This window comes from Leopardus geoffroyi, chromosome A1, assembly GCF_018350155.1.
Source record: "Leopardus geoffroyi isolate Oge1 chromosome A1, O.geoffroyi_Oge1_pat1.0, whole genome shotgun sequence".
NCBI lineage: Eukaryota > Metazoa > Chordata > Mammalia > Carnivora > Felidae > Leopardus > Leopardus geoffroyi.
This window is the reverse complement of record NC_059326.1, coordinates 217,774,469-217,798,732: the sequence shown is the minus strand read 5'-3', so window position 1 is coordinate 217,798,732 and position 24,264 is coordinate 217,774,469. Positions and strand designations below refer to the sequence as shown.

The 24,264-nt window shown below is 34.5% G+C and overlaps 1 protein-coding gene and 1 non-coding gene across 2 annotated transcripts in view; both read right to left on the bottom strand.

The window, feature by feature from the left end:
* Positions 1-24,264, bottom strand: part of CDH9 (cadherin 9) — a 135,143-nt gene that overhangs the window by 97,192 nt on the left and 13,687 nt on the right. The gene's annotated exons all lie outside the window — the stretch shown is intronic.
* LOC123581918 lies at positions 4,597-4,703 on the bottom strand. The gene has a single exon (XR_006704085.1). It is a non-coding gene; the product is annotated as a U6 spliceosomal RNA (small nuclear RNA).

Genomic DNA, 24,264 nt, shown 5'->3' with positions numbered 1-24,264 from the left:
GAAATTCAGTGGAGAAAAGATAGCTTTCTCAACAAACTGCATTCTAGTTAATAAAGTTGCTTCTCCTGAGGATATAGGTTAACAAGTCTCATGCTGCTACACATGTATACTGACACTGAACAATTAAGTAAATAGATGACAGATATTGGGAGTCTGGCTTCTTACTGTTGTTATGGGAATTTACAGATAAGCAAAAGGAGGAGAACAGTGAAATTCATGTGGTGATGGATTAGAATTGGAGGCATTAAGAAAAAGTTGTATACTTTGATATAGTTACAGATGGCTAAATAATGAAATATTTATAGATGTGTGCATATGTACAAGTTTGTATAGAGTATTTGTTTGTTTGTTTGTTTGTTTGTTTTTCTGTCAGCCAAGATGGCCTAGCGCATTGCCACCCAGTACCAATAAACCTAGCACCCAGATCTTGGTTTCTAATACAGTTTTCCAATTAAATGAACCAGAGCTCCTTGGGGGAAATAGCTAGGACTAGACCAAGAAACATATAAGATGAGCTGGGAGCATCTTGCAAGGTCTGGAAGTAAAAGGGTGCTTAACAAACACACAAACACCAAAAACATACCATTGACAGGGGTATTTCAAAAGCTCACAGAACAAAAAAAAAAAAAATGTCTCAATGGCCAAAACTAGATTAATTTGAGCAAGAAACTAAAATATTACATTATAATTACATGGGTAAAATAAATATCCATGCATTCAGATTGATATAAATAAATGATTCAATCAATACATGAGTGAGGAAGAGAAGACAAATCTCCCTTAATATGAATTCCAAATATTTATATAAAAACTCTGCCCTCAAGCAGGAAGATTCTACATTCCCACTACGTAAGTGTGTGATGTACATAGTAACTTCCTTCAAAAGAGTATAGTATGAAAATTGGAAGAAACAATTGTTCTTTTTAACTTTATTAATTTATTTTGAGGGGGGAGGGGCAGAGAGAGAAAGGGAGAGAGAGTATCCCAAGCAGGCTCTGCACTGCCAGCACGGAACCTGACATAGGGCTTGAACCCATGAACCCTGAGATCATGACCTGAGCTGAAATCAAGAGTAGGACACTTAACCGCCTAAGCCACCCAAGTGCCCCAGAAGAAACAAGTACTTTTATTTTATTTTATTTTATTTTATTTTAATTTAATTTTATTTTATTATTTATTATTTTTATGTTTTTTTTGTGTGTGTGTAGAAACCTGAGAAACACTATCTCAGCCAGGTATCAAGGTCAATATCAACAATATAAAATCAAGCTGATGTTAAGTACCCTTGACACAATATCAGGAAAATGGCACTTTACCTCCGTGGCCTTCTCCTCCAAGCCAGACTCAGGCTAATTACAGAAGAACATTAGACAGATTCCAATAGAAGGCTTCCCAACACAATACCTGGCCAGTTCTCCCCAAAACCATCTAGGTCATCAAAAGCAAGAGAAGTCTGAGAAACTGTCTTTGCCAAGAGAAGCCTAAGAACACATGACTACTAATGAAATGTAATATCCTAGATGGAATTCTGAAACAGAAAAATTATTAGATACAAAGGAAACCTTAATAAAGTATGGACTTCAATAATAGCAATATATCAAAATAGATCCATTTATTATAAAAAATTATATATTATACTAACATCATATGTTAATAGTAAATGGAACTAGGTAAAGCATGTATTGGAACATTATGTTCTACGTTCTTTATTTTTCTGTGAATCTGAAACTATTCTAAAAATAAAGTTTAAGAAAAATAAAGTGAGTTTAACAGACAGAGGGGATAAATTATGTGTGTTGGGGGAGGTTCTGTTACTTTTGATAATATGATCAAAGAGGGGGATTCTAGATTACGGTGATATTTGAGCATAAAGCTGAAGGGACTTAGGGAGATAGTTATGAGGATTTCAATGGGAACAGTGTTCCAGAGAAAGGAACTAACAAAATGCAAACACTTAGCAGGGAAGGGGTAGGGGAAGAAAGCATGTTCATGTTAGAAGCCTTCAGGTCATAGAAAGGACATAAATGTACCTACAGCTGAGTGAACAAGGGGATAATTCTAAGCTATGAGATCAAGAGGCAACAGACTTCTAGAGTCTTACAAGCCATGATAAGGGGTCTTAACCTTCATAATATTGAAATCACAGGAGGGTTTGTGGGCTGCGGAGGATCCTGACATAACTTAATGTTAAATGGGTAACTCTGACTAGCGTATGGGAAAATAGATTTTATAAGGAAAGAAAGGAGACAGAGAAAATGGTGAGGTGATCCAAATAACCCTTATAAGTGAATGTTCTCATTGGGATGAAATTAACAGAAGTGGAGTAGGTAGGAATGAATCCAAGGCTTTGGCTTGAACATCCGATTAGAGCTGCCATTTGCCCATTAGAGGCGCTAGAGAAGTTCAGGTTGTATGAGGAATTAGGGAATCAAGGTTTTGATTTAGAACATGCTTTATTCAATATCCAAGTGGAGATAATCCACATGCATTTGGACATTCAAGTCTGGAATTTAAGGAATTGTCAGGACTGACTGAGACTATTGAGTTTCACCAGTGCATTCCAGGGTTATTAAAGCCATGAGAGTGGTTGAAATTACACATGCAGTACAAAAATAAGAATACAGTTTCAGTCTCAATGGAAGGTAAGAAAATGCAAATTTTATAATTAAGGTTTAAGGTTACCTGGCTTAATATTTGACAATGAAAGCCAAAATTCTGAAAAAAGCAAGGATAGTACTGAGTGCTGTTAAGGCATAGCAGGGTGGGCATAGTCCTTGGTATACAAAAAGAAGAATATTATTAATGATGAGAGTAAAATGCATAAAATTTTGTTGAAAGTAATTTGTGAATAAGGATCAAAGCCTTAGAATGGTTTACAGTGTTTAACGAATAAAATTCTAAGAAAGTTTCTTAAGAAATTAGGCATTTGAAAGAGAGGCTTGGGTATAACCATATTTATCAAAGCATTGTTTAGTATGAGATGTACTGGACCTTTTTATGTTTGCACCTTCAGACGCACTCTCAGTTCTTACTTTGCTCAGTGCAGCAGGAGATAAATTTGTAGGAACTGTGTCAGTGGGCTCACTGGTCCTTGGGTGCATTTAGCCGGTGTGAGGCATAGGCAGGAGATGATGGGTAGAAGGAGATGGAGGTAGTCTTCTCCACACCACACCCCTAATGGCCAGTTGCTTTTCTTTACAATGAGCCACAGCTTCTTTCAGATAGCTGGTGCTCTGTTAGAATAACCGGTACTCTCTCGGAAGTAATGTCTACTCCGGTGCCTTCCTCCTGTAGATCCAGGAGGGGTAACAAGTTTATGCTGCTGTGAATTCTGCCATGCCACCATCCCTAGTTAGTGCCTTTAACACTGCCCTCACTGTCTATTAAAACAGTCTCAGTCACTGAGTATGTCATCTGTTGCCTGTAAACATTCTGACAGAAACATTGGAGAAATTTGGAAATGAACTAAATGTCTATGAAAGGGGAAGTGTAAGAAAGTCATGCAACTTACATGCAATATAATGACATGATGAAGTCATCAGAACAATCTACATATTAATTCTTCTACCAAATATATACAAAATGCTTACTCTTTTTCTAGGCATTTTTCTAGGTGAAAAGAATAACAGACTCCTTGAGGAGTTTGCATTCCAGAAATATAGTCTTACATACATAAAAAAAACGTTTATTTATGAAACACCCCGAAGAGATCGCTGACATTAGAAGTAATGTTTTCTTTGTTCCCTGTATCTATGAATCTGTTTCTACTGGGCTTTGGTTGTTGTTTGTTTTCTTTCCTAGATTCCACATATAATTGAAATCACACAGCGTTTTTCATTTCTCTGTCCGACTTATGTCACTTAGTAAAAATCCCTGTGCGTCCATCACAAATGGCAAGCTTCCATTTTTTATGGCTTAGTAATGTTCCATTCTGTATGAATATACGTGTGTGTGTGTGTGTGTGTGTGTGTGTGTGTGTGTGATATCACATCTTGAATTTCTTCAATAATATGTCATCTATCAGGGAAATTAAAGAGAAACTTATTTTTATATCTCAAATTTTTAATTAGTGGAGAAGGTATAAGTGAATTTCCTGCCTGTGGTTTCACGTCAGCTTCCAGTGACAGAAATGAACATCAGAGTCTGTCAAATGCAAATTAATGAGTGTTTCACATGCCATCAGCCTACACTAAGTATTTCTCATTTAAGAAAGAGTGCACAGTGCTAAAAATTGTCCATATTTAACACTGTATTTGATTTGACAGAGCTTCTTTCTTGAGTTAGGTCTAGAAACCAGTAGTTCAGACAAAACTGTTGGCCTGCTTATGTCTTAGAGTGGGAGGGGTGAAAATGGGGACAAGAGGGTGTAGTGGTAGGATGTGCTTGGCAGTCTGGAGGAGAAGAAGGGAAGTTAAATAGCTGTGGAAGAGCAAATTATAACATAAATGTCCAGACATTTATAATAATTTTTACAGTGGAGACATAGATAAGTTAATATTTTAACTATTCAATGTTTTAAAATTTTTAAATAAATATTTTAAATATTTCAAATATTCATGGGTATTATGGATTTCATTTTATTTATTATTATTATTTTTTAATGTTGAATGCTTAATGAATTTGTGTGTCCTCCCTGCACAGGAACCAAGCCAGTCTTCTCTGTATTGTTCGAATTGTACTATCTGTACTGCCAAGGCGAGCACGAGAGAATATTTCGGATTTTAAAAAGGAATTTCAGTCTTTTTGTTTCATGAAACTTTTTGTCAATCTGATTACAGGGTAATGTTTTTAAATCATTAATTAAGATATGAGACATAAGTATTAAAAAGAAAATCAATCCTATTAAAATACAGCTACCAAAACATTTTAAAAACTGATTTTGGTTAAATAATATATATGCTTCTTGATTAATGCAATAAATTACAAAACCCATCAGCAGATCTATTAGTACCATGGTGTCAAAGAAAAAAATGAACATACGAAGTACTTAGTATGATATTTAATTCCTACTGAGGATACAATCACAGATACCTCTAATACTTCTGTGTAGTAATACACATAAACATAATTGGGAGGGATGCTAAATTTCAGTTCGAGAATAGTACAAATATTGATGTAATATATTTTCAGTTTAAATATATAAACTCTATGTTAAGATTTCTTAGAACTACTTACAAAATTTTAAAAAAAAGACAAATTTTGAAGAATATGTAATTTTATAATAACATTAGGCAGAAGACTGGAATGAACAGTAAACCTACAGGGAGGACATATGGATTAAAATTCTGAGTTTGTCACTCTCTTAATGAGCTTAGGCAAGTTTATTAACTAGGTTTTATTTTCATTATATCTGGAATGGGAATCATAAGCTTATCTTATACAGAGATGAAATGATTAAATAAAATCATGTGTATAAAAAGAATCTGAAATATAGTAGATTAATAATATATAATTATAGTCTTCCTTTCCTTCAAGCTGAAACTATTGATTAGTTCATTAAATAATTATATTCTATTAATGTGCAATAAAGCAATATGCATTTGCCTGGGAAACTATAAATGAGATTTGAGAAGGTCATTGTAAACTATTACAGTAACCGTTTTAAAGGCATAAGCACATCCATGGTTTATTCGAAGTGTTAATCTGGAGTCTGTGGTAGACACTGTGTGTTCCACACGGATACTGTTTACCAAGCCAGTCTACTTACTAGCCAGCTATTGTTAGGTATGGCTGCTACCTGCTTATAGCTAACTCCTTCTGAGAAATTTTCTGGACTGATGAGAACCACCAAACTAGGGACTTACTCCACTCACCACTACGGTCAGTAACAATGAGGGGCAAATAGATCCTTTGCCTCAAGATGGGTCAACTGTATTCCAGAGTCTTCTCTCTGTGGATCAGGCAAGGCTATACTCAATCTGAGAATATGTCTCTATGATCTTTCTTTTTCCTGCTTTATTCCCTTTTATTACAGTTGTCTCCTGAGAAGCACATTTTCAATCAATCAGCTATATCCAAATCCAAGTCTCAGACTGGATCTAGGGAAGCCTGTAAGATTGTACATATATAGTCTGAATGAACTTCTACTCTGTTAGAAGTGAGCCATTCAGTTATTTTTCAAATATTTATTTGGTGCCTACTTTTGCCAGATGCATAGCACACTTTAGATGCTTGAGATGCAAACAAAGACTTCTGCCCTTGTGTAACTTACATTCAAGCAGGAAACGATAAACACTATCCAATAAATGTAATAAATATGAAAACAGTAGAGAGAAAGTATTCAGTGCTATTGAAAAATAGTAGAGCAATATAGGAGAATGTGAATATAGGGTCTGGGGAAGGGAAAAGAAGTGAAATTCCAGGTTGGCCTCATTGGGAAGGTGTTATTTGAATAAAACTTTGAAGTAAGGGGAACTATACAAGTAGATATGCAAGGGAAATATTTTCAGCCAGAGTAAAAGCCTATAGCAATGTAGTGCCTGGCTTGTTTTAGTTGTGTCTGAGAAAGATAAGTGAAGGGGAGAGTATAGGAAGAGAGGACAGAGTGAGAGTAGGAGGTTTTTTTATGCCAGAAAGGAAAGTATATTAAGAGGTAGTAGCATCAAGCCAAGTGATCAAAACTATGGGGACTGGAAATTGACCACTAGATTGAAACTATAACCTTCACTATGTAATTAATATATTGCAATGCTTTTCGAATAAATATATATTTTCTTTTACCTGGATTATTCAAATGGCCTCTAAATATTCAAATGGTCTAATGTGCAATTCCTAGGACATGCTTCAATCTTTGTTAGTGACAAATAAATTTGCAAATATCCTTTTATCTATCTTGATTTCACTTTTCTGTGAAGTTGGCCTGGGAAACTGTTCAAATTTTAAGACTCATACTATTACAGCTTATTGTTTGAAAGCATTAACTTTGGAACTTGGATGCCTGGTTTCAAATCACAGCTGTCCTAGTCCTACCAGATGCCTTTGAACTTCTTATTTTACTATGAGTTCTCCACTTACCTTGCTGTGCATGTTGTATTATTGTGGATTTTTAGGATGCTTTGAGTTAAATTAGCTGATACCCATAAAATAAATGATATATTTTCTGGATATTCAATTTTGAATGGACTATTTAATGCAATGATAACAGTATATTAAAATAATGTTTCTCACACGCACAGCACATTTATCATAGGTCAGTTACTGAAGATGGTTCCACCTTATCTTTTTTTCTCCCCCCCTCAGGATCTCATTTTCAATTCACTTAGGCCAGAAGTTCTTTTATTTTTAATTTATTTCCAGTATAGTTAACATACAGTGTTGAATTGGTTTCAGGTGTACGTTACAGTGATTCAACAATTCTGTATATTACTTAGTGCTCATCAAGAGACGTGTACTCTTAATCCCCTTCACCTATTTTACCCATTCCCCCACCCTCCTCTCCTCTGGTAACCATCTATTTGTTCTCTATAGTTAAGAGTCTGTTTTTTGGTTTCTGTCTCTTCCCCCCCCCCCCCGCTTTGTTTCTTTCCTTCAATTCCACAAATGAGTGGGGCGCCTGGGTGGCTCAATAGGTTAAGTGTGTGACTTCGGCTCAGGTCATGATTTCCCAGCTTGTGAGTTCAAACCCCATGTTGGGCTCTGTGCTGACAGCTCAGAGCCTGGAGCCTTCTTCAGATTCTGTGTCTTCCTCTCTCTCTGCCCCTCCCCTGCTCAAACACTCTCTCTCTCTCTCTCTCTGTCTCTCTAAACAATAAATAAACAATAAAAAATATTTTTAAAAAATTCACATAGGAGTGAAATCATATGGTATTTGTCTTTCTCTGACTGGTTTATTTTGCTTAGCATTATACTCTCTAGATCCATCCAGTTGTTGCAAGTGGCAAGGTTTCACTCTTTTTTATGGCTGAATATATATATATATATATATATATATATATATATATATGTGTGTGTGTATATATGTATATACATGTACATATATATATAATTATTACTATTATATGCCCATTCATCTGTCGATGGACATTTGGGCTGCTTCCATAATTTGGCTAATGTAAATAAGTCTGCAGTAAACATAATGGTACACGTGTACTTTCAAATTAGTGTTTTCACACTCTTTGGATAAATACCCACTAGTGTGATTACTGGATCATATGGTAGTTCTATTTTTAATTCTTTGAGAAATCTCCATACTGTTTTCCACAGTGATTGTGCCAGTTTGCATTCCCACACACAGCGTACAAGGGTTCCTTTTTCTCTACATCCTCGCCAGCACTTGTTGTTTCCTGTTTTTTTTTTTTTTTATTTTAGCCATCTGACAGGTGTGAGATAGTATCTAATTGTGGTTTTGATTTGCATTTCCCTGATGATGAGTAATGTTGAGCATCTTTTCATGTGACTGCTGGTCATCTATATGTCTTCTTGGGAGAAATGGCTATTCAGGTCTTCTGCCCATTTTAATTGGATTATTTGGGGGGGGGTTGGTGTTGAGTTGTAAAGGCTCTTTATATTTTGGATACTAACCTTTTACAAATATGTCATTTGCAAATATCTTCTCCCATTCAGTAGGCCATCTTTTAGTTTTGCTGATGGTTCCACCTCATCTTTATCAGAATTTCAGGCTAAGGGAGACAGACATGCTTCTCTCTCTACTTCCACCTTTACCAAGGCAAGAAAAAGTAACTTTGCAAGTGACCTTCAGTCATTTAACATCTCCACACACATCAGTTTACACACTTCAATTACACTCCCTTTTCATTGACCAAATCAGGTGAATTTGTCTAACTTCAAAGGTACTGGTGAAATACCTTCCTAGCAAACACTCAGAAGTTAGAAATATCTGGTAAATGACATAGATGATTATGACAATTGAAGCCCTCATTAACCAAATATGAGGCTGATTCTTCCTCCTGGAGAAAAATGTGCAAAGATACCACTCACAAGTTCCATCCAGACTTGTCATCAAGTTCAAATCGAGGGAGTGTGGAAGAAATATAGCATGAAGTAGTTTCTATATCAAATCTACACGAGGCTTCTCATGACCAGAGATTAAAAGATAGCATGTGACACAGGGGCAGCATAAGTGCAACAAGCTTTCTCCAGAAAATGATGGCTGTTTTGAAATCCTGTTTGCTTGTCCTACTATTCTGACAGTAGAGTATTAAGCCATAATTAGATCTTATTCTCCAGTTTTGTCTCTTGAGAGGATCTCCCTTATCTAGTAGTCTTTGTGCCTCTTCATTTTCTGGAATTCTTTCATATTTGTTGACCTCATGGACCACTGCTGAAGAAGGCAGAGTGAATAGTATCACTCTTTGCAAGATGAGCAAATTTCATAGTGAACTTACTGGCCATGCAAGTTGATGGCCCCAGAATCATCTTAACCTCACTCAGACCCAGAGTTTTGGATCTGGCCTGGCAAGACAGTTCTTAAAAACTAACTCCTCTTTTTCTTTTTGGCTCCAGTTAGTTTCATGTGTCAAGTGTCACTCCATAGAAATATGTTCCATTTAAACATACTTCTTACATTTTCTATATTTATTTATTTTCTTACCACTGCTCCACAGGTCTTTCTGTGTCTACTTCATTATAGATTTCTTAGTCTTAATAGGTTTTACTGGACGAAACATAGTTTCAATGTCTTTAACATGAGACAATTTGTCTGGTATAAGGATGTATTGAGAACCAAACACTTAACTGGGTCCTTAATTTTGCTGACATAATCTGTTCAGAAGTTTGAAAATAGCCATGATGGTCATTCTTTTGTTTTGCTTTCTGCTACAAACGTTTCAATCATCCATTTTCAAAACAAACTATTATTTCTTTTTAACAAGGAGCATTGAAAAAGTTGGCTCTTTCGCTCAACTTGCTGGTCCATTTATGCCATTTGCATTTCTTCAAATATTTTGCCATCAAACTGACAATAATGCTCTGAATTTATCTGTTTTCTAATAGCATTTTGACAATACAGGCATGGTGACAAATATGCCCTTCAATTACCCTGATTTCCTACATTTTCCCTTAGGGCTACAAGTTCACTGGGCCCAGGATCTGCGTTCCAAGTTATGACAAATATTACGCTCTTTTATGAAGTGAATTTCCACCTCTTGATCCTCTGATTAGGCTTTCTTTATGGCTGGATAGCCAGGAATTAAGTTAATGCTACAAATTTTAGGATTTCTTATTGTTTTTAGGACAACATATCACCTCTAGTAGATATTTATGTACCTGTCATGCTATAGTAATTGAAAACTTACAAAATTGCAGTAGCTTTAGAAATAAATGCATACTCAGAGTATATGACCGCTGTTCTTGTCCTGGGAGACTGTAATAAACCTTATCACCAGGAACCCAAGGCAGGAGAACTTCTATCACCGTACTCCATGACTGCCAAGAGAAGACAGAGGAAACATGGAGAATCCCATGTTGGCCCTTAGGCCTCCCATGCAGAAGAGACACATTTGCACCCACATTTCAGTGGGCAAAGCAAAACATAACCATGGTTATGTCTAAATTCAGAGGTAGGGGAGTAAAATAATCTTATGATGTGTTTGGAAGAGAGAAATCCAGAAATATTTGGACAAGAGTTCTGATGATTGCTTCAACAACCTATGAAAATGCTTGTTCTGGGTTGAATTGTTTCTGCCAAAAAGGTATAGTCAACTCCTCACACATGGTACCTAAAAATGTGAACTTATTTGGAAACAGAGTCTTTGAAGATGTAATCAAGTTAAGATGAAGTCATCCTGAATTAGAGTGGACTTTAATCCAATGGGTCCTTATAAGAAGAGACACAAATATAGAGTGAAGAGGGCCATGTGAAGGAGGAGGTAGAGACTGGAGTTGTGCTGCCATAAACCAAGCTATCAGAGGCTGGAAGAAATAAGGAATTATTCTCCACTAGAGTCAGTGGACAGAGTATAGATCTGCCAACACCTTTATTTAGATGTCTGGCCTCCATTGCTATAAGATAATACATCTCAATTGTTTGAACCTACCCAGTTGGTTGTATTTTGTTACAGCAGCCCTACAAAACTAACACAGTGCTAATTAGATATAAATGTTTATTATCAATTTGTAATATTTCCTTGAATTTATCAGGTAAATTTAAAAGATTCTTTTTTCTGTTCTTCAACATCATTAAATCCATAACATTAAGGACAGAGAGTTAACATGATGGATTTTTAAGACCATAAACTTAGAATTGTTCTGGAAGGCTGTCATATAACTTTTGGTAAGACACTAACCTTCTCTATGTCTCAGTTACTTACTTTGTAAAACAGTTATAATAATAATAATAATAATAATAATAATAATACTCATTGCTACTAATTCTCTTAAAAGGTTAGAAAAATGTTCAGTTAAGGTTAGATATTTTTAAGTTACTTATGACTATTTTGACTATGATTTTTGATTTTTGACTATGATTTGAAATTGGAATAGGGATTTTTTTCATCCATATATTAAATCATCTTGCTCAATGCAGAGCACAAGATTAAAAAATATGTTTACTGACTAAATAATTTAAGTTAAATACTTAATGTTCAGTATACTGAATTACATATATTTTATTTTTTTAATGTTTTATTTATTTTTGAGAGAGAGAGAGAGAGACTGAGTGTGAACAGGGGAGGGGCAGAGAGAGAGGGAGTCACAGAATCTGAAGCAGGCTCCAGGCTCTGAGCTGTCAGCACAGAGCTCAATGAGGGGCTCAAACTCGTGAACCACGAGATCATGACCTGAGCCAAAGTTGGACGCTCAACAAACTGAGCCACCCAGGCGCCCCAACATATATTATGTTATTTTTGGAATTCCTTCTTAAAAAGTAATGTAATGTGGAAGAAAATTATATTAGGTACTCTAATATTAAAGTATGAAATCACATATAAATCATGACCATTTATATATATATATATATATATATATATATATATACATACATATATATATATATATATATATTACTTTTTTTTTAATTTAACGTTTATTTATTTTTTTGGGACAGAGAAAGACAGAGCATGAACAGGGGAGGGGCAGAGAGAGAGGGAGACACAGAATCCGAAGCAGGCTCCAGGCTCTGAGCTGTCAGCACAGAGCCCGACGCGGGGCTCAAACCCCCAAACTGTGAGATCATGACAGAACTGAAGTCAGACACTTAACCGACTGAGCCACCCAGGCACCCTGTGACCATTTATATTTAAGCATTTCTCTAATAATCTATTTTTACACATATATATTTACTTTTAAAATGTGTGTGGTTTTTAAATATATATTTTTATGTTTAAAACACATATACATATTTTTTTTCTTTTTCCTCAGCCTATATGAATAAAAACACCAGCAAAATTCCATTTATATTCTTGAAATGCACTGTGAAATGAACTCTGTCAGATCGATAGTAAGGATCTTGGCACCGATGCCAACTTAAATGTTACTATAGCAATCGCCATGGTAATGTTTTCAATTAGTGATACACAGTCACAGCATAACATGGATCTAGTGTATCATTTAGTAACTTCAAAATGGATCTACAGATTATTTGATTTTACCAGTCAAATAAGAGCCAAACAGAAAAGAAAGAAAGAAAGAAAGAAAGAAAGAAAGAAAGAAAGAAAGAAAGAGAAGAAGAAAGAAAGAAAGAAAGAAAGAAAGAAAGAAAGAAAGAAAGAAAGAAAGAAAGAAAGAAAGAAAGAAAAAGTGAAACAAGCAACAACCATGGTCTATTCCTAGGTTTCAAATTTCAAATATTCTCTAACTAAAGTTTAAAAGTATTTTAAATCCATTAGCATGTTTACGTTTGCAAATCAGCTATATAAGCACAACACAGTTACAAAAAATTTTACTTAATGAGTCATTGTCAAGATACTGTCATTAAAAAATCCAGGGTTTTTATCATCTGGAAAATCTATCTGAAAATAAAGTTACATATAATAAATAGTTACTATTAAATCTATGGAGGGAAGGAAAATAGAGATGATAATAATATAACAGTCATTCATTATGGTTCTATCCAGCATTTATTAAGTACATGTCATGGACCAGGCACTCCTCACAGCTTTGATAATCATTCATTCTGTTTTGAGACAGCCCATGTTTTTCTCTTCCTAGTCCACTGGAATTTTTCCACCTCCATCTTTAAGTTTCCTGGGGCTATTCAGCCAGTGAAATGTGGGTGGGTGTGATGTGTGCTCTATCTGGGAAGAAAGTTTATGAACTGCTGCGTGATCTTTTTTCCTCTGCCATACCCAGTATGGCAAGATTTCCCAGCCTAGGACCCCAAATAAAGACAACAGGAGCTTTCCCCCACCCCTGCAAGCCAACCTGTGATGGATATATAATGGGAGAGAAAAAGAAAATTTTTGTTTGAAACTTCTTGCACACCCTAGGCCTTTATAACTGATGCATATATCTTAAATCACAGAAATTGCTGAAATCACACTCTCAAAAATCTATTTGATGAAGGCGCTATTGTTCAGATTTTATACATGAAAAATATGAAAGTTCACAATGTTTAAATAAATTGCCCAAGGTAAACATCTATTAGGTGGTGAGGGAGAAAATAAAAATCACGTCTGAGAGCTGACAGCTGGTACCTGGCCTGCTGACTAAGAGCTGTGCTATAGTTTCCCCTGCTGAACACCAATTGAACAGAATATCATCATCAGATGAACTCACTCAATAGCTGTGAATGGATAAGGCAAAAGCAGAGACACTTGGTAGCCCCAAAATGATCAAATATCTTTCTTTCTTAGTTACTTTTTCAAAGACAATCTCAAACTGTTTTTCTAGCTTTCTATATAGAAGATAATATACATCTATAAAATTGCCCTGATTTCCTGATATGACCTAATCAAATGCTGATCTCTGCTTTCATAAGCACTTCCCAAATATCCTAGCATATTCCCAAATTCTGTAATAAGCCTATCCTATCTCTCTCTGACCAAATTACTTCCAACTTCCCCATGATGGGAAGTGTGCCTCGTTGCAGGAAGTTAATACACCTAAGTTTGACACAACTGTATTATTCGTGATTTTTTGGACATTGGACTTTTCCAATGGTAATTGAGACTTATACTAGGGGAGTCTGGCTCTAGTATCCATAACACACCACTGTGCTGAATAAATCTGAATAAAACAGTATGAATATTGATAATTAATAAAGTAATTAACATAGGTTATTTCCTTTCTTTTACTGAACTACTCAAGGGATTTGAATTAAAACAATATGTCAAGGAACATTGTAGTGAAATCAGCACTGATAGGATTTATTGGTGTGTGTCTGTGTGTGTGTGAATTTATAAGGAAATTTTGTTAAGGAATAGGTTTACTTCCCACCCCCCTGCCCGAACCTCACTTGCAGAGGCTTGCATCAATTATACTCCCATCTTATGAGCCATAATTATTGTTTGTTCATACAAGGGTCTCTTATTTCATTGATTTAATTTTATTTTTATTCCCATATTCTACTTTCAGCTACCCCAGTTTTCCTGAGAGTTTCCAATAAATAAGAACCTGTGAATCAAAAGTATCTTGCATTAAAAATTAATTACCCTTATCATGTACCCAGGGGTTTGTGTAGAATTATGATCTGATTTGATGGAGGAATAATGGATCAAGAGTTCAAATGACTCAATGTGCTTATTTTATGCCTATAAGATGGGATGTAATGGAATACCTAACTGTAGGTACTATTTCAACAATTTGAACATGTTATCTTTCACTTTACACATATTACACACATTGCACATAATTGGATCTATTTTTTTAGGGACTGTAAAGTTACAAATGCTTAAAATTTAGTTAGAAATCCTGCACAAAGAGGTTAATAAAGGACTGAAATATCTCTATAACCCACTGCATTCCCAAGGGAGAGTATTATTCTCACCTTAAACAATCATACTCTTACTACTAATCTTCATTAGGACATCTTTTCTTTGCTATAAAAGGAAAACTAAGAAGCAAAAATGCATCCAAGTTAATCTAAAATTAGGCCTAGCTGAAGTTCCTTACACCTCTTGCTATGGATCCTTCTCTGTAGGAAACTCATTTAAATCTGTCACATGAGAAGACCAGTTTATTTTTATTTTTTTCATCATATATTTGCCAAAGGAACATATGTTTGCTGCTTAAATAACATCATTAAGCATCAGAGATATGAAGTATATTCATCAAAGCCAAAATCAGATTCTCAAATATGGCCTCTTAGGAAGGAGCCTGTTACTAAATATACATTCTAGAATGTATGCTTTGGTTACTTGGACATTAATAGTGAGTCACAGAATTATTTAATTATTGTTTTTATTGCATAATACTGTGACCATATACTCTGCCACATACTTGACACAGCTTATTTTTTCTAATAGGATCCTGTTTACTAAGCCTTTAAGAGTCACCTTTGTCAACAACACTGTGACTCAGGATATTCAGTATGTCATAATCTCCTGATAGATAATAACTCAACAAACAATCATTTTTAGTTCATGATTTTGTCATCCTAATCTAATGAGACCATCATCATCATCATGATTTTCATCAACATCATCGTCAGAACTAATGTAGGTAAATAGGCAGAGGAAATGTATAAAGACAGATACAACATCTACTGACATTTTATATAATTTTTATTAGTCAGCTAATCTATCCTTTAACATTTCTACATTTTACAGATTTTGAGCAATTTATTTTTCCCTTAATTGCATCCATCCTCAGAAATGGATATTGTAGCATCTCAACAAATCTCTAACAGACAGTACCAGCATATGAGTACCTACTATTAGTAAATTTATCTTGTTTTTTTCCCCCAGAACTTTGATGCACTGTCAAGTGTGGGTCTGGGCCATACCTTCACAAGTCAATTCTGCAACACGGTGCTGGAATCAATAGACCGTACAAGGTTGAGGAGAGGGATAAAGTTGACAGAGACTGTCATTTGATGAAAAAATACATCACTCGTCACAAAATGCCTCAATGTGAACACAATTATAAGATTTATATATAAAAATTTCAACTACTGTGAATTTTACAGTTGGCCACTGATTCAGAAGGAAGGCTCATTTGGCCAATATACTTAAAAACTTATATGCTATTCATCTTATAAGAATGCTTAAAGTTTAGTAATATGTGAACTTTGAATTTTTCAATGGCTGGATTTAAAAATCTGAGAATTTGGTTACATCCATTTTGGGATGAAATTTAGCATGATGGGCCACATAATTTTCTCTTAAGTAGTAGTTTTAAATTCAAGAGTAGCTTAAATCCAATGTGGAAATTGTCCAGCAAGTGAAATTCTGTTTTCTTTCACCAACTATTAAAAGTGCTTTGAAGAATCAAAAATTTAAGACATGATAACTCTTTATTTATGAAATTTTGGTGAGATTGAGAGAAAGATTAAGGAAGCATATTGAAAGTTTCAAAGAACACCTTATTTCTTAATCCATAGAGAGGAAACACATATTGTTATTCACTTAAAATAACCCTGATAGTCTTTCTAAAGAGTTGTATTCAGATCACTTGGAGTTCCAAGCGCCAGACTGTTATCAACTTTTATCATTCTTTTCCTTTCTTGTCTTCTCTTTTCCAACACGACAAGCTTCAAGTTTAATAAATATAGGAACCTATCACCCCAAAACTTTTCATATCTTCTATTTCTCCTCAATCTGGCTTTTCTCTGATATCTGACATATATACCTAAAAATACTTTTCTTAAAATACTTTTTGTACATTGTATCTCCTTAATCATCATAAACACATACTTTTCAAGTCTATTTCATTGAGCCTTACAAATGAACATATTGGGAAAACTATTACGGGTTGCTTATACAAATAAAGAAATTTGGGCTCAGAAGAATCAAATTACCTCCCTAGGATTAGAGTTAGGATATGACAGTGTTGGAATAGGAAACCAGATGATCTCATTTCAGAGCACATGATAGTAAACTCTGATCTACGTTGTTAAAGGAGCCTCTGGTGCTGCCGCCTACATCAGGTTCAATCCCTCTGCTCATTTTTTCGGAGTTCCATTCTTGAACCCATGCTACCCTTTCAACTTCAGGCCCCACTGCTTCCTAACACATATGCTCTTTTCCAAGATGGGCTGTGTGTGTTTGAGAGAGGGTTTATATTATCTTTAATTTTCATAATAGAAGCTGGCATTAGTTCTAGTAAGGCTGAGAGACATTAATTCTAATTTTTATCCGTGTTTTAAAAAATAAAGTTTAAAACCCATTATCTTTCTCAGAAAATTATTTGGATCAATTTCTATGTTGCAAATGATATGTTTTATGAATAGGGGGCATCCGCCAAATAGAAAGCCATTCAAACTGATATAGGCTTCCATTTATTTAAAGAAGAGCTAAAACTGGGTGTTATATGTAAGTAATAAATCGCTAAATTCTACTCCTAAAACTAAAATTACACTATAAGTTAACTAACTAGAATTCAAATAAAAACATAAAAAAAGAAGAACTAAAGAAATTTACTTTTTACATATTATATATAGAATATTTCTCAGACATATATTGTCTTTCCTTAACCATATATTAAATATATAGAAAATTAAGTATTTTTTATATCTACCTAAAATTAAGAGAGAAAAATAGTACAAAATAGATCTAACCCATGCGTAGTTATTACTGATAAAACATTGACAAAATTAATACCTTTTTTTTTTTTAGTTTGGATTCTACTATTAGACAGTATGATTTGTCTTTATGAAAGCTCTTTCTGTTCTCAGGGAGTCCTTTAAATCATGTAGGTTATAGATTAAGTGATGGAAAAATCCAAATGCTCATATGTCATACAGGGGTATTAATCTTTCTCTTTAATAATGTAAAATTTAGTTTAAAAGTTCGCATCTCTGAGAGGCGTCTGGGTGGCTCAGCTGGTTGGGCGTCCGACTTTGGCCCAGGTCATGATCTCCCGGTTTATGAGTTCAAGCCCTGCATCAGGCTGTGTGCTGACCGCTCAGAGCCTGGAGCCTGCTTCTGATTCTGTGTCTCCCTCTCTCTCTGCCCCTCTCCCACTTGCTCTGTCTCTCTTGCTCTCAAAAATAAAAACATTTAAAACAAAAAAAGTCGGCATCTCTGAGATAATGTTATCATTCAATTATTTTCAATTTTTTTTTAATGTTTATTTGAGAGAAAGTGTGCATGCATGTGAGCAGGGAAGGGGCAGAGAGAGAGAACCCCACATAGAATCCCCACTGTCAGCACAGAGCCCTGTGCAAGGCCCAGTCTCGCCAACCATGAGATCATGACCTGAGCTGAAATCAAGAGTCCAATACTTAACCAAATGAGCCACCCAGGCACACATATTTTACATCTTTTAATCCTTTCCCAGAGTCTGAGAAGGACAGAGGATTCTGAACTCCCAAATAACAGTTAGTACCAAGGTAATACATGCTGGAGAAATGTTCTGCAGTCACATGGCAGCAACCTGAGAGCAAAAGATGGAGATGGCCAGTCGTCAAGTCCTGGAAAACCACCTGGACTATGGAATTTAGATACAGCAGCTATGTGCTACATGTCAGTTTTTCTTTCCAGATGCTTTCCGGTTCCCTAACATTATCTTCACTCCTTTTATCTTTCTGTAAATGGTGTAAAATTCTATTATTATTATTCATTACTGTTCTGTGCTAGTATTAGTAGGGCTAAGGGAAGCAAGAAGGAGCCTAGTTAGGGTTAGGCCTTGAGATCAGCAGAGAAACTTGAAGAGCATTCCTAAGCAGATGGTAACAGGTGAAATCCAGAACTTTTACAACACTCCTAGAAATTTAAGAAATAATTGGTAGGGTGGATTAGGTTTGCTTTTATCATGCAACTAGAATTAGGTATTTGGGTATGAAAGGAAAGAACAGCTTTGAAGATTGGAAAAATTAGGTGCACATCTGACGTGACAGATGCTGTGATAGATGACAATATAGCTTTGGAGAGGCTCATATTGATATTTTGAGAAATTGACATATGTACTATATATGCTCATAGTTTTGTATGGTCAGCTTGAATAATGAGTAATACTTAAAATACTAACTATTTTAAGTATTTATTATATAAAATTGACCCTTGAGCAGTGTGAGGGTTAAGGGAGACAAACCTCCACCCAGTTGAAAATCCATGTATAAGTTTTGACATCTCAAAAACTTAACTACTAATCACTATTGTTGACCAGAAACCTTACCAATAACATAAACAGTTGATTAACATATATTTTGTATGTTATATCTATTATATACTGTAATCTTATACTAAAGTAAGCTAGAGAAAAAAAATGTTATTAAGAAACTCATAAGAGAAAATACATTTACAGTACAATACGGTGTTTACTGAAAAAATTCCATATATAGTGGACCCATGCAGTTCAAATCTGTGTTGTTCAAGGATTAACTGTTCATATATATATTTATATGTGCATATATATATGCACATATAAATATACACATATGTGTATATAGTTGCATAACACAATATGTTTGCATATGTTTGCAAACTAAGAGTTTGCACAAATTACTTATTTTATATATCTTGATGTGTTTCTGTTTATGTCATTAAAGAAAGTAGTTAGAATCTTTTAAATAAGAATTCCCCAAATTTATACTATCTGGTGTTCAATACTTTGAAAAGTCTTTCTTGGTTATTACATGTTTTAAGGATAACTAGTACAGTTTATGACACAACTAAGCTCAAATATTTTATTTGGAGAAATAGTACTGAAAATCCTTATAAAGGTAAGTAAACATTAATTGATTTTAAATCATATATATTAAAACACCGTGTCAAAATACATCTTTAAAATTAAGTGTACATAACATTCAACCAGTAAAAAAAAAAAAAAAAAACAGAAGTATATTTGACTTATTTTTAATAGAAAACTGATTTAAATGATTAATTTTATGCAGTCGAATAATAGAATACATGTTACCTCAAATATAAAATGACAGTAGAAAAGAGGACAGACGAGGGCATTTTCTCATATTTTTTGTATTGCAGTCTGGGCCATCCAAAAGGGGGAGCTAAAGTATTGTGCTAAATAGCTTGATTTTATGACTATTAGCTTTTGAATCCGATTCACATATGAGTTGCACACTGTGTCTGCATATAAATTTAATCTGATGTTGGCTTATTAACATTGACTTATTATGTACTATACTTAGCTTATGGTCCTAAGATTGTACATTCCCCTAGAAGAAAATTATTTTTTCAACCATAATATAATTACAAAAGTAAATTACAGAAGATAGGATGTACATGAAGCAAGATCTCTTAATAGTGAGTATAGAAAGTGGAGGAATCACATAAGCCTCAGGTAACTTGAATCACATGATTTATCTCTACATTTATATAAATAGGACTAATAATATTGACATTGTTTCCATGTACATGAAAACACTTAAAAGTAATATAAAATATGATGCATCTATAAAACTTATGCCAGGAATATATAATATTTTACATAACCTCAGCAATACCATTGGCAACAAGATCCTGTATGCTAATTGTATGTGTGGTTTATCTAACACAGCTGCTATCAATTTTCCCCATAGACTAGGGCAAGATAACATTATAAATAAAGGTTCAGGGCCAAAGAAAAACAGAATCTGTACTTCCTTATTACAAAATGTTATTTTACAATGAGATTAATTTAATTAATGAATAGATTAATCTCCTTCTTCAGAACATCAGAAAGAAATCTAACTCCAGTAGGAAATTAAAAGGAGAAGAGATAATTTACCTATAAATAATTAATTTTCATGTAAATAGATTGTGAAGGCAAAATGTTTAATTGACTATCAGATATTGGTATTGTTAGGTTTTCTCAAGACAATACCTTGAAACAGAGGGTGTTGCTCTTTTGTGATTTGGGAGAAGTTATCTTACACATTCATGCTTTTCTTATTACTCTCATAACACTATAGATAAAACATGGCTAAGGATAGTAATTTCTTGTCGGTTTTACTGAGGGGTCTAAAACCTAAAGTCACCAACAGATTATTTGTTGACATAAATCAATGATATGGTATTCACGGACAGATTTATTAAAATATTCCAATATATAATGTCTCAAAGAAATAACTGACCTTTAATTTCTTTTTCAAAAAATCTGGTCTTTTACAAATTGAATGTTTTTTAGGGATTCATTTGACATTAGAATTGTTTGTTCTTCAAATGAATCCAATTTTGTCTTTAAAATTGGCAAACTGACATACTTTCTTTTTTTCCCAAAGACTGAACAGTTGTATTAACAAATTGTTCCATATTGTGCAATCTTTGCTATAATATAGAAATAATTTGTATATGTAAATAATGCAAAAATAGCACAGTTTTATAACTGCAAATATATACCTAAGTTCAATCAAATGAGCAGATTACACTATTTGAATTATCTGAACACAAAAATGGTTTGAAATATGTGACTGAAACTTTAATTTCTTTTAGGCAGCTGATAATTTGAATTCATTATTATAGTTGTGAACAGACAGAATGTTTGAAAGAGACTGGTGCTATAGACATGACCAAGGGATACATTTCTGAATATTTGTGGACAATGATGAAATTACATATCATATTCTTTTTATACATGGAAATGCTGGTATCAGTGGAGGACATTTAGGCAATATGGAGAAGGTCAATTGAACAGATGCAATTAGACCTAACACAGAGGAATCCACATCTCAGAAAATGTCTTCAGGGCACCTGTGTGGCTCAGTTGGTTAAACATCTGGCTCTTGATTTCCACTCAGGTCATGATCTCACAGTTCGTGGGTTCCAGCCCAGCATTGGGCTCTATCCTGACAGCACAGAGCCTGCTTGGGATTCTTTCCCTCTCTCTCCCTTGTCTGCCCTTCCCCTGCTTGTGCGCATGCTCTCTGTCTCTCTCCCTCTCTCTCTTTCTCTCTTTCTCTCTCAAAATTAATAAATAAGCTTTAAAAAGAAAGAAAGAAAATGTCTTCAAGAGGGCCAGTCATGAGAACATGTTATCCAGGCCTTTGGATACTACCAAGCATTTCCATTATTTCTATTGTTTGCTCTCCCCCCACCCCCCACCCCAAGATAGAAGCTGGTTTGAGAAACAATTGAAAGTTTAATATGATTAAGCAAAGATCCATTGACTTTGGAACTAATAATGCCCTTAGATGTTTCCTAGTAGATAATTTTTAGAGTGAAGAAATTAAATCCCAGTTTGATAAGTGAATGCACATCCCTTATTCTCTGGTCTTTTTATTTCCCATTCATTGTTCTCTTTACCACACCAGCTTGGAGTGGAATCCCACCATGTAAAATTTGGTAAATAATTAATCAACTACACTTTAGTTCTTTTAGCATATCATTTGGCATAAATCTCTTTTTCTTTCTCTACATACAGAGTTTGGTTGGTTCATCTATCCGTTCAGCAAGGTTTGTAGAGATAACCAGGCCCAACCACAGTGGTGAATCAAATTGTGGTTATTTTTCACCTTTAGCTACGCATGCTCACCAGCATGCCACATTTTACACGTAAAAGGTTATGAATCAAAAACAACTTTGTAAAAATATAAGGATTTACAGTGATAAAATAATCTTAGTCACATAATCTATTCCTGGAGCCCTGGATTCTACTCTTGGTTTTTCTCCTCTAGGCTCACTTTGAACAAACATCTCGGGGTCTTGCTTGTTATCCTTAATCTGTAAAATCAGTCAAACAAAATGTCAGGTTTCTTCTTGTTATAATAATCCTTAATTATATTGAATCATGCTTTTTCCATTTAAAATCTCCCTTCCAAGAGAGAGATCACATTTTATAGAATATATGTGTTTTTTTTTTCATTTTAAAGTAGCATGTAATATCATTAGAAACCATTATGATAACTTGGCTCTATTTGTATTTATAATGAAAATTGAAGAAATATTTTCCAAGAATCATATTTTTCAAAAATTTTCAAACATATTTTTCATACTCCTATAGTTGGGAGGGTTTTTGTTTGTTTAATTTTTTTAAATGTTTATTTATTTTTGACAGAGAGAGAGAGACAGAGCATGAGCGGGGGAGGGGCAGAGAGAGAGGGAGACACAGAATCCGAAGCAGGCTCCAGGCTCTGAGCTGTCAGCACAGAGCCCAACGCGGGGCTCGAACTCACAGACTGCGAGATCATGACCTGAGCCGCAGTGGGATGCTCAACCGACTGAGCCACCCAGGCTCCCCTGTTTGTTTTGTTTTTAGTGGCCCTTGTCTTTTACAAGTGTGATTGCTTAAATAATTTTTAACAACATTTCTTTAACTTTTCCAATCTGTTCTTATTGTTACTCCTACTCTCTGCATTCATGATTGATCATATGGTACTTTTAAAAGCCAGTGTATATTTCTTTGGAGAAAATATGTTGTCTAATCAAGTAAAGTCTTAGCATGGTCCAAAAGCATCTTTTCGTCAACTATTGGGGGTATAATTATTTTTTTTTTATTTTTTAACTTCTTTTTGCAGTCTAGACAAGGAAAGTCCTACAAACATGTACAGAATATTGTAACTAGTTTTCCCAAATACAGTGGTAAAATTCTCTAAAAACAGTACTAGGAACTGAGAGTTTGAGTATATTGTGAATATAATATTACTACTACTACTGATAGTAGTAAGCAAAATTAATATATACTAGGTGGCTACTATGATAAGCACTTTGATGTACGCATGATCGTAATCATTGTCAACAACACTAACGAATACAATTATCATTTTCACAGGAGGAAACTGAAATTTAGGAAGATGAAATAAATTAATGAGACCACACTGTAGGCAAGAGGTGGAGCTGGTGTTTCTGGTTCAAGAATCTGACATCTTAACCATTACAGTTAATCTTTAAGTAAATACTTCTCCCTACTCTGTAGAGATTTGTTCCTGCTCTGTAGCTCAAGAGAAGGGCAGGAAGATTTTGGCTAGAAAAGGGAGAAGCAGGGAATTAGTACATACAGAATTAGGCTCAGACAAAAAGTTATAAATACCATACCTTCTAATGTGGTATATGAACCAGTTTTATTATTAAGTAATGTAAAAATTACCAAACATAATTCATCCAAAACAAAATTCACCCTAAACACCTTTACTTTTGTATTTCCCCATTGAAAACAACCAATAAACTGTTTGATATGATCTTAAAACTCCAAATTGCCACATTTCCATTTTTATTTTACAACTATTAAATACATTTTAGCCAAGTAAACACTATTAAGTAGGGTGATAAGCATATCATCTACATTTCATTTGGGGAGCAGAATGTTGTCATTATAATTGTCTACTTTGTACAAATG